At 40.8% G+C, this 15,547-nt stretch overlaps 1 protein-coding gene across 4 annotated transcripts in view; it reads right to left on the bottom strand.

The window, feature by feature from the left end:
• SH3D19 (SH3 domain containing 19) overlaps positions 1 to 15,547 on the bottom strand; it is a 179,796-nt gene that overhangs the window by 126,916 nt on the left and 37,333 nt on the right. The window lies entirely within an intron of this gene.

The raw sequence follows: 15,547 nt of genomic DNA, 5'->3' as shown, positions 1-15,547 counted from the left end.
TCACTAAACATGTGAGATTCTAAGTATAAAAGATAACGTTGTGAGAAAAGACAATGGATCTAGATACTAGAGCCAAGAAATCCAACAAGGAGAGCAAAGATTTTAGGATCAGGAAATAAATTGTTGAAAGGCACCTTCCAAGTTCCCTGACAGAACTCTCAACTCAAGGCCTAGGTCTGCTTATATTTAACAGATCCAGTAGATGATCCTTACCCTTCTTCACACAGCAGCACTGGAAAATCAACTAAGTGAGTAACTGCTGGGAACGTAAAATGCACCTATTTCCACTACAAGGCACTGTCTCACCCCTCTCCTACCAGGACGCTCCAAAAAATGGACACTTAGCAGAAAAATTTACACATAATGCACGAGATGGAATGAGGTAAGTATCTGTAAAAAGAAACTCCCAAAATTTCAGGAAATACATGCCTCTGTGTTTTAATAAGCTAAACTTAGAGATCTGGGTATAAGGTCAAAACAACATAAGAGGTGTGAAATCGTTAAGTGAGAAGCTTAAATCTAATCAACAGCACAAGGCCCTGACCATAATCCGAAGGGAAAGGTCAGCATGGAATCCAAGGAAGCAAAAGCCAGATAACTATATGAGTTCATCAGACCCTAGGCCATTAAGGGGAAAAAGACTCTGAGTTTGATGAATATAAAACATCACATTTATTTAGAAAAATACGTTCTGTTGTGGAGAAGCACTCTTTCACCTAGTTTTCATAAAGAAGGGATATTTCATCCTAATAAGTGAAATGCTCATGAGATGAGATTAACCACTTCCATTTATTCAGATCTAAGTCTCTTCAAACCACCACCCACTTACTAATTTGTCCCTACTCATATCAACAAGATGTGCCCTGGTTAGGAAAAATGAAAATTCCAAATAACAGAAAGGAATAGCCCTCAATGCAAATAAACATTCTGGCTCATACACAGGTCTCTTAAAATTTAGTGAGTCCGTCTCTTGAACTTGATGTATTCTAGGTGATCTGACAAACCTTGAATTTCTGAAGCTAAAAAACTAAGGCCCCAAATGGAGAGGACTTGTGCAAAGTCACATTGCCTGTGAAATACCTGCCTAAGGGGGACTCTCTGGGTCATATGGCATCTTTACCTCATCTCTGTAGCAGGAATTTATATTTACTTTATGCCTCCTCTGTATTAGCTAGTACACTGATTACTTTATTTCTCTTTTAAAGATTTATTTATTTTAAGGCACCTGGGTGGCTCAGTCGGTTAAGCATCTGCCTTCAGCTCAGGTCATGATCCTTGTTTCCTGGAGCCTCGCACTGGGCTCCCTGCTCAGTGGGGAGCCTGCTTCTCCCTCTCCCTCTGCCTGTCACTCTCCCTGCTGTGTGCTCTGTCTCTCTGTCAAATGAATAAATAAAACCTTAAAAAAAAAAAAAAAAAGGATTTCTTTATTTTAGAGAAAGAGTACAAGTACATGCATGAGAGTGGGGCAAAGGGGAGGGGCAGAGGAACAGGGAGAAAGAGTCCCAAGCAGACTCTGTGCTGAGCACGAAGCCCAATGCAGGGCTCAACCTCATGACCCTGAAATCACAACCTGAACCAAAACCAAGACTCAAATGTTTGACTGTGCCACCCAGGTACCCTGTTATCACTTTATATATTATCTTACTTAGTTCCTAACAATTCAAGAAGGGATTACTAATTCTGCTTTCACCAATCAATACACACACACACACACACACACACACACACACACAAAACACAACTGAGGCTCAGAGAGGTTAAGTAACTTGCCAAAGATCACATAGCTAACATTTGATTAAATAGATTTATCCAGGACCGTCTGACTCAAAAGATTTGGCCCTTTTCAGTACACCAGATTACCTCCACTCACTGTTAGAAGGCTCTACTAAAGGTTCGTCTTTATACTACGCCAACATAACACTGCCCTTTTTCCTGGTTATTTGCACTTACTATACTCCTAGCTCCACTTGTAATTATTTAGGTATATACAACTTTACTTTTCCTGAATAGATAAGAACATCCTTGAGAAAATACCCAGTTATCCTATTCATGTTCGTGACCTTCTAGCAGCATCTAATATAGAGACTTGCAAACAGAAAGCATCAAATCTTATTTTTTGAAAAACAAAATGAGAGCTTAGACTATAGAAAACCAGTTGTCAAAACCATAGCAAGAATTCCTTTAGCATGAGAACAAGTAAACAAATAGAAAAAGGGAAATATTTTTCTCTTAGTGATCAAAAGAACAAGACCAACAGCTCTTGCAAAGAGGGACTGACTGATGGGCAGGCCGCAGGGCCCTGGGCAAGTAGGATGGTGCTCAGAACAGGATCAGTCCCATGGAGAAGGTGACTACAGAAGAGGGAAACTATACAGAGTATTGGCCAAGAAGGCAAAAAGCTGGGAAGAGGAAAAGGGTGTCTCTAACAAGTTGTCCAGGGCTTAGCCCTGAAATAATGGATGCCAAGTTTATGGACTAATGCTAGAACACACTGGTTAGTGGAACTAAAGGTGGACTAAAAATGTCTTGTACAAGTTCAAGAACTGAGAACAGACTGGATCTTTTAACAGGCCTAGGGTCTATTGTGGCGGTGACAGAAAAGGCAAAATGCCAGAGTAATCAATGATTCTTTAAAAGACAGTTTTATAAGGGGATTTATTCATTTTCCAATATAATACATCAATCTCATGGGTTGAATTATAAGAGACAACGGAATCCATTTGCCCTTCCTGGAAATACAGACAAAAAGCTACAAATCTACTGCTGTCCCTGTTTTATTCTCAGATGCTTAAGAGAAGACTGCATCCCTGAAGTGACATCCCCACTTTCCACAGTGGTTTCCAACTGAGGGTGATTCAGCCTCCCAGGGGACATCTGGCAATACTCACAACAGGAGGTGGTAGTACTCCTGACAGCCAGTAAAATAAAGGCCAGAGATGCTTCTTAACATCCTACAATACCCAGGACAGCATCCCACAATAAACAATCATCCAGCCCAAAATGCCAATAGAGCCAATGCTGAGACATTCTTATCCACGGGTACCATCAACATTAATCTAAGCCATCACAGAGATGAGTTGTTTGTCCAGAATCAAGTTAGCACTTAAAAGGGAGATATTAGTTTAATAACAACAATAAAAACTGCAGCTACTATTTATTATTGCATCCTTAAATAGGCCAAACCCAAGCTAAGTACTTTCATTTTTTTTTTTTAAATAAAAGACTTTATTTATTTGAGAGAGAAAGAGAATGAGTGAGCTCTCAATCGCACAAGCAGGGGGAGGAGACAGAGGGAGAGGGACAAGCAGACTCCCCACTGAGCAGAGAGCCCACTGTGGGGTTCGATCCCAGGACCCTGGGGATCACGACCCAGACCAAAGACAGCCACTTAGCCGACTAAGCCACCCAGGCACCCCCTAAGAACTCTAACTTTATCTCATTTAATTTTTACAAAAATCTTGTGGGGTATTATTATTTTTATTTTGCAAAGATGTAAAAGTTCTAAGTTGGCCACAGCTACGTGCAAGTAATAAAGCTCCTATCACTACCATCACACTGCCCCTTTTCCAAACCAGCAGTTAGCGTGCAGAGCAGAGGTACTTAAAGAGCATTCTAATGTTACTAGGGTAATGATCTGGGAATACAGAATCTAAGACCTGGAAACAGAGCAGAATGAGAAAGGAAGAAAGCTCCCAGAGCCATCTCAGGAAGTCTCTGGAGTGCCAGTGGCATCTAGTCTCTAGAGGCTTCCAAGTCCCTGGCACTTCCTTACCTGAGAAGAAAGGGAGCAGTAAAATGGCACACCAACATGTCCACTGACTGCTACACCAAAAATAAGAAAATAATTGTAGAGGGACAGCTGGGGCATAGACAAAGGTAAATAAATAAACAGATAAATTAGCAATGTATAATTCAGTGTTACATCTGTAAAGAACCTGAGATCAACTGATTGCAGTACCTTCACAGAATAGGAAAACACAGGCCTTAGGAACAAAGTGACTTGCTTAAGATCATATAGCCGTCCCCATGAAAACCACAGAATAGTCATTGAGGGTTGAAAACCAGAGTGCATCTGTCCAGTATAATCTTAAAAAAAAAAAAAAAAAATCAGGGGCACCTGAGTGTAAAAAGTCATTAAGCGTCTGCCTTTGGCTCAGGTCATGGTCCCAGGATCCTGGGATGGAGCCCCCCATCAGGTTCCCTGACTGGCGGAGAGGGGGGTGTAGAAGAGGGTAACCTGCTTCTCCCTCTCCCACTCCCCCTGCTTGTATTCCCTCTCTTGCTGTTCTCTCCCTCTCTCTGTCAAATAAATAAATACATACATAAATATCTTTTTAAAAATAGTAATAATAAAAAGTGAAAATAAAAATTAGCTTAGATTTAAAAAGGACTCATAAGTTCCAACTCTTTAAAAATGAACATTTTCTGGAGAGGGTCCAAGACAGCAGCACTGAAAGATCCTAAACTCCACTCCTCCCATGGACACAACAAATCGAAAGCTACAACATACAAATCACTTCCCTCTACAGAAGACCTGAAAACTAGACGAACTGCTCTCCCCAAAAATGGATAAAAGGAGCAATCAAGATATGCAGGAGAGACAGAGATATGGTCTCATAAACAACCCCACCCCTGGCATGGTGACAGACAACAGGGAGGGATCTCGCCAAACAGGCACTCCTCCCAGGGCAAGGGAGAGGTTGGTGCCCCATACCTGGCAATCTACCCCTGCTATCCACAGGAAGACAAAAGCCTCCAAAACATCTGCCTTGGAAAACCAGTGAGGGTATGGCTGGGGTTCCCGAAGTGTTAGAGGAAACTTAGATTCCCCTCTCAGAGGGCTCACACGTCATCTTGAGGGCCCTGAGACACAAATCTGAAAAGTGCCTATGCTACAGGTGACAGAGATTCATTTGCTAATCTGGGGGCATTGGCTGGAGGAGCGGGAGACAGCAGAGATGCTCACCAGAGTCCTACTGGTCACTACTGCTAGCACAGGCAGGTGAGAATGGATGCAGTATCCTCCTGCTGCTTTGCTGGCACAGGTCAGGGCAGGAGCAATGTTCCATTGGCTCCCTGGCTGGGGCAGGCAAGATCACAAAGCTCTCCCACTCTCTAAGACTGTGAGTGTGGGCAAACGCAACATTCTCCTGCCCCCTGACTGAGGCTGGTGACTGTGAACAGTCGTGGCATTCTCCTGCTGCCAGCCCAAAGCCAAAGGGGGCAAACTGAAAAGGCACTTCCAGTGAATCACTTAAGCCCACAGATGCAAAATGCCGTTAAGGCATTTTCCCCACTGCCTTTCTGAAGCCAGTGACAGTGCCCTGCCCCTACCCTCTCCAACTGACTCAATAAAGCCAGCAGATACATGCAATTCACACAAGAGACACCCTTGATTGGCCCTGGTGACCAAGAGGACTGGTGTTCTAAAGCTCCACAGAACTGTATAACAACTGGAAAGGCGGTTCTGGGCAGGCTCCGACCCCCAGGACACTACACAGACAGCACACTGAAACACAACTCCAGTCTCACAGTGAATAAAACCCATTCACTTAGCCTGAAGCTTCAGCCTGCAGGGTAGGCAGGTTTCCCTCACACATAGAGACAAAGGAGTGGTCCCAGGGAACACAAGCAGGGAGAAATCATCCTTGTGCACCCTGTTAGCTTCACTAGAGTCAAGGAGACTTCCCAGAAAGGAGCCTATATACTCATCTGGAGCCCCAATTTTTGCAACTGTCACCCAGGGGACCCCCACCCACCAATCTACTAATCTAAAGATCAGCTAGGACTACAGCTGAGGTCCCACAGGACTATACATATTTGCATACTTTAAGCAGCTGCCTGAGAGTCTGGATTCCAATTAGCAGGTGCTTTGATTACAAACAGGTCTTGGCACACTCTCTACAATGGAAGAACATCAAAAATAATTCAGGTAGCTTAGGCAATCATAAAGGCTCAGAGACAACCGATAGCTAAAGCAAGATTGAATGAAAAGGATCATACTTACATAAGGCCATTCCTTCGAGACTGAGAGAGGTAGATGTTTGCCTACTATACAGAAACACAGAGAGTCAAAGTGAGGAAACAGAAATATGTTCCAAATGAGATAATAAGACAATACTTCAGAAAAAGGCCTTGCTGATACTGAGTAAGTAAACTATCTGATAAAATAATTTAATGTAATGGTCATAAAGATGCTTGCCTAACTCAAGAGAATGGGTGAACACAGTGAGAATTTTAACAAAGAAATAGAAAACATTAAAAAAGTACCAAATAGGGGTGCCTGGGTGGCTCAGCTGGTTGTGTGTCCCACTGCTGATTTTGGTTCAGGTCATGATATCAGGGTCTTGGGATAAAGTCCCACATCAGGCTCTGCACTCAGTACAAAGTCTGCTTGGGATTCTCTCTCTTCCTCTCCCTCTGGCCCTCCCCCTGCTTACATTCTCTCTCTCTCAAAATCCACATTATAGGGGTCCCAAAAGGAAAATAGGGAGATAAAGGGACAGAAAACTTATTTGAAGAAAATAATGGCTAAAAACCTCCCTAAAGAAAAAAAAACAGGCAATGCAGGTCCAGGAAGCCCAGAGTTACAAATAAGATGAAACCAAAGAAAACCAAACCAAAATACATTATAATTAAAATATCAGAAGTTAAAGATAAAGAGAGAATATTAGGGCGCCTGGGTGGCTCAGTGGGTTAAGCCGCTGCCTTCGGCTCAGGTCATGATCTCAGTGTCCTGGGATCGAGTCCCGCATCGGGCTCTCTGCTCTGCAGGGAGCCTGCTTCCTCCTCTCTCTCTCTCTGCCTGCCTCTCTGGCTACTTGTAATCTCTCTCTGTCAAATAAATAAATAAAATCTTTAAAAAAAAAAAAAAAAGAGAGAATATTAAAAGCAGAAAAACAAACTGTTACATATAGGGAAATTCCATAAGCCTATCAGCAGATTTCTCAGCAAAAACTTTGCAAGTCAAAAGAGGGTAGCATGACATATTCAAAGTGCTGAAAGGAAAAAATTTCCACGAATACCCTGAGAATACTCTACCAGGCAAGGTAATCTCTCAGATTTGGAGATAAAGAATCTTCCAGATAAGCAAAAGCCAAAGGCTAGTAAACTACCCTTAGAAGAAATATTAAAAGGCTTAAATTAAACAGATATAGCACTAATTAATAACAAGAGACATACAAAAGTAAAAAAAAAAAAAAATCTTACTGAAAAGGTAAATACGTAGTAAAGGTAGTGGATTATTCACTTACAAAGCTACTAATAAGGTTGAAAGGCAGAAATTGTAAAATTAACAAAAACTACAATAATTAAGGAATACATAAAATACAAAGATGTAAAAAGAGACATCAAAAACAAAATGTAGGGGTCCTGGGTGGCTCAGTGGGTTAAGCCTCTGCCTTTGGCTCAGGTCATGGTCTCAGTGTCCTGGGATCAAGCCTTGAATCTGGCTCTCTGCTCAGCAGGGAGCCTGCTTTCCCACCCCACCCCCCCCACCCCACCCCCCGCCTCCAACCCCCGACTTTCCACCTACTTGTGATCTCTGTCAAATAAATAAATAAAATCTTAAAAACAAAATAAACAAACAAAAAGCAAAATCTAGGGGGGATGGAGAGTTTAAAAATGTAGTTTTAGAATGTGTCCAAATTTAAGTTATTACCAATTTAAAATAGATTTTTACACACAAATGATTACATTTGTGAACCTAACCACAAAGCAGAAACTTACAGTAGATGCACAGAAGAAAATTAGAAAGGAATCATATAAATGTAACACCAAAGAGAGTTGTCAAACCAGAGGGAAGACAGAAAGAAAAGAATAAAGAAAGAGAGAAACTATAAAAACATCCAGAAAACAGTTAACAAAATGGCAGTAAGTATATACTTATTGTGATGTAATGTAATGTAAATGTAAGTGGACTAAAATCTTCAATCAAAAGACAGAGAGAGAATGGCTGAGTGCACTAAAAAAAAATAAAACAAGATGCATTCATATACTGTCTACAAGTGACTCACTTCAAAAGTTAGGACACACACAGACTAAAAGTAAAGGTATGAAAAAAGATATTCAATGGATATGGAAACCAAGAGAAAACAGATGTAGCTATACTCATTTCAGACAAAAAAGGCTTTGAAACAAATACTGTAACAGGAGAAAGAGGAGCACTACATGATGATACCCAGCTATAAGATATAACATTTACAAATATATATGCAAATAAAACAAGAGCACCAAAATACATAAAGCAAATTATTAACAGACTCTCTCCCCACTTCATTTAACATTGTACTGGAAGTCCTAGCCACAAGCAATCAGACAAGAAAAAGAAATAAAAGGCATCCAAATTAGTAAAGAAGTAAAACTGCCACTATTTGCAGATGATGTGATCCTATCTATAGAAAACCCTAAAGGCTCCACTAAAAACCTGCTAGAACTAATAAATGAATGCAATAAAATTAAGAATACAAAATTAATATATAAAAATTTGTTGTTTTCTTATAACTAATAGCAAACTATCACAAACAATTCAAGAAAACAATCCCATTTACAATCCCATCAGAAAGTATAAAATAAATTTAACCGAAGTAGGTGAAAGCCTATAACCTGAAAAACTGTAAGACACTGATTAAAGAAACTGAAGACACAAAGAAATGAAAAGATATTCTGTGCTCATGGATTAAAAGAATTAATGTTACTAAAATGTTCATACTACCCGAACCAATCTACAGATTCAATGCAATCCCTAACAAAACCCCAACAGCATTCCTTGAAAAAATAGAGTAATTCTAAAATAGGTATGGAATCACAAAAGATCCCCCAAATAACCAAAACAATCTTGAGAAAAAAGAACAAAACCAGAGGTATCACACTTTCTGATTTCACACCATACTACAAAGCTAAGGTAATCAAAACAGCATGGTATTGGTATAAAACAGACAACACAGATCAATGGAACAGAACAGAGAGTCCAGAAATAAACCCATGTATGTATAGTCATTTACAATAAAGGAGGCCCAAATATACAATGAGAAAAGAACAATTTCTTCAATACATGGTGCTGGGAAAACTGGACAACTACAAGCAAAAGAATGAAACTGAACCATTATCTTATACCATATCTAAAAATTAACACAAAATGGTTTAGAGACTTGAGTAAGACCCAAAACCATAAAACTCCTAGAAGAAAACATGGACAGTAAGCTCCTTGACATCAGTTTTAGCAATATTTTTTTGGACCTCAATTCAAAGGCAAGGGAAACAAAAACAAAACAAATAGGACTACATTTTTTTAAAAATGCTTGTCCACAATAAGGGAAACCATCAACAAAACAAAAAAACAACCTACTGAAAGGGAAAAGATACTTGCAAATCACATATCTGATAAGGGGTCAATATCCAAAATATATAAAGAACTCAAACAACAACAACAAAAACCTAACAATCCAATTTAAAAATTGGCAGAGGACCTGAACAGACATTTTCCCAAAGAAAACATACAGCTAGCCAATGGGCACATAAAAACATGCTCAACATCATTCGTGATCAGAGAAATGCAAATGACAACCACAGTGAACTACCACCTCATACCTATCAGAATGATTAATATCAAAAAGAGAAAAAAATAACAATTGCTGGTGAGGATATGAAAAGGGAACTCTTGTGGACTGTTGGTAAGAATGTAAACTGGTGGGTGCCTGGGTGGCTCAGTGGGTTAAGCCGCTGCCTTCCGCTCAGGTCATGATCTCAGGGTCCTGGGATCGAGTCCCGCATCGGGCTCTCTGCTCAGCAGGGAGCCTGCTTCCTCCTCTCTCTCTCTCTCTCTCTGCCTGCCTCTCTGCCTACTTGTGATCTCTCTCTGTCAAATAAATAAATAAAATCTTAAAAAAAAAAAAAAAGAATGTAAACTGGTGCAGCCACTATGGAAAACAGTATGGAGGTTCCTCAAAAAAATTAAAAATAAGAGCTACCGTATGATCCAGCAATTCTGCTACTGGGTATCTTGAAGAAAAAAAAAACACTAATTCGAAAAGACATATGTACTTCTATGTTCACTGCAGCATTATTTATAGCAGCCAAAATATGGAAATAATCTAAGTGTTCACTGATGGATAAATGGATAAAGAAGATGTGATTATCTGTCTGTCTGTCTATCTATCTATCTATCTAATGGAATACTATGCAGCCATAAAAAGAGTGAAATTTTATCCATGGCAACTTGGATAAACTCTGAAGGCATTATGCTAATTGTAAGTCAAAGACAAATACCACAAGATTTCACTTATATGTGGAAAATAAAAGATAAACATACAAACAAAACAGAACTAAATCCAGACTCAAAGACATAAGAACAAATTGGTGGTAGCCAGAGAGGAGGAGGATTTGGGTGGGTAGGGGGCAAAACGAGTGAAAAACAAGATGTACAAACTTCCAGCTATGAAAAAGTCATGGGGATGTAACATAAAGCACAGGAAATGCAGTCGATAATATTGTGTTAACTTTGTAAGGTGACAGATAATAATCAGACTTACTGCTGTGACCATTCTGCAATATGTAAAAATGTCACATCACTCTGTTGTACACCTAAAACTAATATAACAGCTTATGTCAATTATGCCTGAATTTTAAAAAATAACAAAGAGAAGAAATGAAAAAGAGGACATTTTCTTCAATAACTCAATGCCATTATCACATCTATCAAGACTAGGAATAATTCCTTGATACTATCTAATACCCAGTTCATTATCAAATATCCTTGACTGTATCAAAATGTCTTTTTCAAGTTGGTTTGTTACAAACCAAACAAGGGCCACACATACTTATGTCTCTTAAGTTTCTTTTCATCCAAAGAACTTCCATCCCTTTTTACTCTCATACCATTTGCTTATTATAGAAATCATCAGTTTGTTGTTTTATATAATGTCCTGCATTCTGTATTTGATTATAGACTTGTACTATAATTAAACTTACTCTTTATCCTCTCTGTGTGCTATGAGTAGAAGCAGCTTTAGAGACTCGGGTTTCACCTTTTTTTATCTGAATACGTCACTGAATATTGCTTCATACTTTGTCGTATCAGGAGACACACATCTGCCTTTTTCTATTTTTCATGATGCTCAGATTGATCAGAGGATTCAAATGGTAACAGACTGAGGACTCTATCAAGTTCTCATCTGAAACTATCTTCTTCTGATAACCATCCCCCGAATCAAGGATCTTATGAGGGGCTGCAAGCAGTGATTTTCAAATTCCATCAGTCCAAGCACATTTATTAACTGAAATTCTTCCCTCTCATCAACTAAGCCCCCTGGTTGTTTTTTTGTTTTGTTCTGTTTTTTTGTGGGGTTTTTTGTTTGTTTGTTTGTTTGTTTGTTTTTTACTCTGAACCACCATTTGGACAGGAAAAGCAAGATAACTACTTAATACTTCCCTTTCACTTTCAGTTTTCAGAGGAAGGAGCTGGTGTCTTAGTTACTTCCAGTAAAGCTTACTTCTAACTAAACTGGAACCAAAATAAACTATGTATTTTTTGTAAGACATTTAAACAAAAGGGAAAAGAAGAGATCCGTAAGCAATCTACTAATTCTAAAGAGTTAACCAGCGACTTCAGATTTATCCAGGGATATAAAAGTCCAAAGATCTAGGACAGCTAGATCTAAGACTCCCAGAGGAAAAAAAAGGGTCTGGTCAAATTCTTGTTCCTTTGATAAATCAACAGAAAGACCTGTCCAGAGCTTTGGTGTCTTTGCCAAATGACTACCTTTATTCCAAACATGACTTGAAGGCAAATCTCATCCCGAGATCTTCTTAAAAAGCTATACTTACATGAGTTGACTAAATAGTACCATTTCCTGTGGATACCATACATAAATTGGAATACCCTGAGATACAGTGAATCTGGCTTGTGTCCCTCTACAACAGTCCCTACTGCTAAGCTGGCCACATTTCTGCATCCTCATCTTCCCCGCAACATGCAAAAGGGCACTCACACCGAACACAAGAAGTTCATAGCCAAGGAACTATGCCCTGACAAGACAAGACCATCTGTTCAAATTCTTGGGAATTTGAAATGAAAATAAGGAAAAACTTGGGCAGGGTATAGTGGAGAGAAAGAAAAGGCATGGACTATGGTTGAGCCATACAACTGGCAGAGGACCCAAATGAAAATCCTGAACTCTCGTGATGAGCTTCTGAGTTATCATGAATCTGGAGCTACCTTCCTACTCTGGTCTCCATCCAGATCTGTCCTATGATAGCTCCAGATGTCTTTGTTACTCTGATCTCCCTATTGTTCCATAGATAGCTATATCTGTTTGCTAGATATGCCTTAACAAAGTACCACAAACTGGGTGGCTTAAAAAACAAGGTTTTTTTTCTCACGGTTCTAAAGATGAGTCTGAGATCAAGGTGTCAGCAGAGCTGGATCCTCCTAAAAGACATTCCTTGGCTTGCACATAGCCATATTTCCCCTTCATACATGTCTGCATTCAAATTTCCTCTTTGTGTAAGGACGCCAGTTATATTGGGTTAAGGCCTACACCTAATGACCTCATTTACCTGAATTACTTCTTTAAAGACACTATCTTCAATTGTCACATTCTAGGTACCCCACATTCTGTGGTTAGGACTTCTGTGCATGAATTCTGGGGGATGCACATTTCAGCCCATAACAGTATCTTTAAAGCGATCCCCTCTTTACTTAAGCTAGTCTGAGTCTTGTTGGTTGCAACTGAATAAACCTTACCAAAATCGCTACCTTTTTTGGTCTTCTATTATTTAATTATTCATGTATTTCTTTCAAACTTCCCAAGAGTTTGAGCTATGAGAGAGTAATAACATGCTTTAAAAGTTCAGTGAGTTCTATCTCCGCAGACCTAGTACCCTACAAACAGGTGGTACCAGAAACATAAAGGGCACAGAGAATTCTGTAGAAGATGCTGTGCCATGGCACCCAAAATCCCCTTTCAGGACTAAAGTATTCCTTCTCTTAACAACCAGGAGTGTTGGCTGCTCTTAGCTCATGGCTAAGTTCTATCCCAAGAATTGTCAACAGAGTCACTTCACCCAAGGTAATGCCCGTTCCTTTCCAGCAGCCTACATCCAATCATACTGAAGTCCAAAGGCCCAGCCTTCTTGTCTCCACTCAGGACATCTCTGAAGAGCCACCCCAGCTCCAGAGCAACTTGTGGGATTGGCTGTGGCCCTTATGCAAGTGATTTACAGTCCAGCTCTCCCTCTGCCCAATCCTGCTTCCTTCCTGCTTCTGTCCCCACTCACCTCTCAAGGTGTTGATCCTTAGACTACTCCCCAATAAACTTCTGCACACAAATCTCTTAATCTACTTCCCAGAAAATCTGACTTGCCCTATATTTTATGGCTAACACTGTGACAAAGATGCTACCCTTGATCTTAGCCTAAAGGCCAAGAACTGATAACACCATGACAAAGAAGAAAACAAAACAAAACAAGAAAAAAATTTGGGGGAAAATTAGCCAGGTACTAGGTAACTTCCTCGTTTCCCTTTCTTGCTTCTAAAGAATCCTGTCCAAGGGGCGCCTGGGTGGCTCAGTGGGTTAAGCCGCTGCCTTCGGCTCAGGTCATGATCCCAGAGTCCTGGGATAGAGTCCCGCATCGGGCTCTCTGCTGAGCGGAGAGCCTGCTTTCCTCTCTCTCTCTCTCTCTCTGCCTGCCTCTCTACCTACTTGTGATCTCTCTGTCAAATAAATAAATAAAATCTTAAAAAAAAAAAAAAAGAGTTGAAGAATCCTGTCCATCTTCCACTTTCTTGCTAGAGGAAAGGGTCCCGTTCCTTCTGATCCCCTCTGACTTGCCCTGTGCAGACGTCTACCGCATCCTCCAATCCACAAGCAGGAACCCCAGACATCCTGCTCTCCCTGGACAGTAGGGGGCGCCTCAGGCCCCAGCTCCTCCCCCTGGGTCCTGCCACGCATTTCTGAAGTCTGACCCCTTCACTGCTGGCTCTGCGGTGAAGACCAAAGAAGAGCAGAGGGTGAACCAGAGAAATACATCCAAGAGCAGAAGCTGGTCCCGTTCCCCTTCTCTGGCTACCCCCCAGCTGGCCTCTCCTTGGACACAAAAAGTGCTGATTCTGAGGACCAAGACATGGGCCCTGCTGCCAGCACCTTCCTACTGTCTTTACTACTGGGTGAGCCTCTGAGGGATAGGGGGACACGAGCGGGTGGCAGAAGTTTTCTGCTGAAAAAGTTATCATATAGAACAATAGGAAACTTCACCACGGGACATTACTTATGAAGAGTGTGTCCTGGGGAAATCCTGAGGGGATATTATTCGGGAAGCAGTAAACAAAGACCCCTGCCCTCATGGGGCTTGTAATCACGGCATTTATTAAATACATATATTTTAAAGCAGGTTAGAAAGTCCTAAATGTTATGAAACGAAAGGGGCAGCAGGGGTGCAGGGCAGGAGGTGTGGTGTAATTTTAAATAGAGTAGTCAAGGAAGTTTCACTGTGGAATCATTCGGGCAAAGCCCTGAAGGTGCTGAGTGACTTAGCGAGGAGCATCTAGGAAAAGAGCATTGTAAGCAGAGGAAACAGGAATTCTGAGCGATTTCAGGCATAAGCTTGTTCACTTATTTTTCTGGCCCATGATGATTTAAAAGCAGGGTAGGCTGAGAACAGGAGAAAAGGTAACAGGTAGCAGAAAAGATACACAGATACTGTAAAATGCGAATTCAGATAAAGAAAACAGCTCATTAACCTCAAAAGCGCCGGAAGACATCATTGTGTTTACAACCTAATATGCCTGATATTCCTGATGACAATCCTGAATCTTCCAGTAAAAGTTAAATTACGTTCTGTGTATGCTGCTAAAGAGGGCAGGTTAAGTATGTAATTTTCGAGATTCTCACTAATGGGCAGACATTTATAAAAATCTGGCCTTTAATATAAATCTGAGAAATTAAAATGTGTGGAAAGCTTCATCATTCAATGAATCTAGACATAAAATGCATTATTGTGTATTAACGATATGGTGTTTGTCTTAGGGTCTTGCCCAAGCTCTTCCCCTGAAAAGAAAGATCTGCAATCAGGTGAGTGGTCTCAACCTGGACTAGCTGGGTTTGGAACTGGGATAGGATGGAGGCTGTAGCCAAGAGAGGACTCAGGTCCTAGGAACAGATGGGAGTTTGAGGATGATAAGATGAGGACCTGAGGAGCAGGACACCAAGGTTCTACATGTCTGTCTCTCTTCTCTCTCTAGTGTGTGGACGACCTGTATACTCAGGCCGTATTGTGGGTGGCCAGGATGCTGTTGAAGGGCACTGGCCTTGGCAAGTCAGTGTGCGCTTGGGCGAGAACCATGTCTGTGGAGGGTCTCTCGTCAGTGACAGGTGGATACTGACAGCAGCACACTGCATAAAAATGTGAGTCCTAGTTCTGGTGACTAGCAGGAAGACAGGTTCTCAGTAAATACTTGAATGACTTCATGAATGAACCAACAGACAAAGGAAAGTGGTAAGACAGGTTGGGGCAGCTGGGTGGCTCAGTCAGTTAAGCGTCTGACTCCTGA

This window comes from Neovison vison, chromosome 11 (genome assembly GCF_020171115.1).
Source record: "Neovison vison isolate M4711 chromosome 11, ASM_NN_V1, whole genome shotgun sequence".
Classification (NCBI taxonomy): Eukaryota; Metazoa; Chordata; class Mammalia; order Carnivora; family Mustelidae; genus Neogale; species Neogale vison.
This window is presented reverse-complemented; position numbering and strand designations above follow the sequence as displayed.